At 63.5% G+C, this 1,303-nt stretch overlaps 1 protein-coding gene across 3 annotated transcripts in view; it reads right to left on the bottom strand.

Moving 5' to 3' along the window:
* AQP4 (aquaporin 4) overlaps positions 1–1,303 on the bottom strand; it is an 11,090-nt gene that overhangs the window by 7,396 nt on the left and 2,391 nt on the right. The gene's annotated exons all lie outside the window — the stretch shown is intronic.

Here is a 1,303-nt window from a genome sequence, read left to right as displayed (position 1 = left end):
CCCCCCCCCCCCCCAGTCACATGCACGCCACAGAGACTGCTTCTGGGAAATCCCTGCCATCAGGTAATTGTCCCTAAACCAATGCTCAATGGATTGCTGCCTGGGTCTCCTTCGCTTTGATACGAAAAGATACTCCAGTTTCACCGGAAAATGATCAGAATCGTCACCAGAAAGGCAGACGTCTAAATGAAAGCCCGGAAAGATGGAGTCAGGTGCATTTCCCTTGCAGTTCGTGCTCCCCCCACACCCCCCCGCAGCAAGCTCTAAGTGTCACTGGGCCTTTCCTGGTCAGTTATATTTTGAGCAGAAAGCACTAAAGCAGGAGGCGGTCTCCAGGGGTGCAGTTTATTGCTCAAAATGGCATTTTGCGAATGGATGGGAGACTCGGAGTAGGGGGGGCTGCTGGGCAGCTGGAATGCTGAGGTCTGTCTTTGCAGAAGGCAGGCTCCTTGGGAGAGGGGATCCCCTGGTGACAGGCGGGGCGTAGGATCCCCAGGGCTCAGAAGAGCCGGGACCCCCTCCTGCTCCCCAGCCTGAGGGAGTGGCCCCAGGGACACTGAGCACAACTCCTGTCCAGACACGAGCGCTGGGACCCCGATGTGTCAACCTCAGGCCCCAGGGGAGCCTCTCCAAGGCCAGGACAGGGAGAGCGACACCGCGGGCGGTGCCCAGGCTGGGGGGCGGTGCCCAGGCTCAGGAGCAGTGGCCAGGCTCAGGGCAGTACCCAGGCTCAGGGCAGTACCCAGCCTCAGGGCAGTACCCAGGCTCAGGGAAGTACCCAGCCTCAGGGCAGTGGCTAAATGGACATACAGAGCTGCCATCTGCTCAGAGCCCCCACTGCCCACGTCCCAAGTGGCTCAGCAGCCCCCGCCCCGTGGGAAAGCTGCGCCCCCGCCCTCCTTGTGCTGGACCCTCTCACCCTGATGTTCCCTTCAGATGAACTCCCAAAGGGATCCGGAAGCTGGTCCATGCCAGCGGCCCAGGCACCCTGCCCCTCCCAGGGGCAGCCCAGGGCGGACAGCCAGGGAGGCGGGGCTTGGGGTCGAGGGACCCCCAGGCCCTGCGAGCATAGCCTGGGAGGGGAGGGCTTCTCTGGGGTCTTCCTGGTGACCCCTCCTGCTCGGCCCTGGAGGACAGCCTGGGGGCCTCCACCCGGGGGCGCTCCTGTGCTGGTGGGGTGAAGGGGAGGGGTGGTGGGAGCAGAGAGACAGCCTTGGGAGTGAAGACACCCCTTCCCTGGGATGGACCCCCCTCTCCCTGCCTGCAGACCTCTGAGCTGGGGAGGTGGGCTTGGGGACAGGAA

This window comes from Myotis davidii, unplaced genomic scaffold (genome assembly GCF_000327345.1).
Source record: "Myotis davidii unplaced genomic scaffold, ASM32734v1 scaffold181, whole genome shotgun sequence".
Taxonomy (NCBI): domain Eukaryota; kingdom Metazoa; phylum Chordata; class Mammalia; order Chiroptera; family Vespertilionidae; genus Myotis; species Myotis davidii.
The sequence above is the reverse complement of the archived record's forward strand: the minus strand, read 5'-3'. Positions and strand labels throughout refer to the sequence as shown.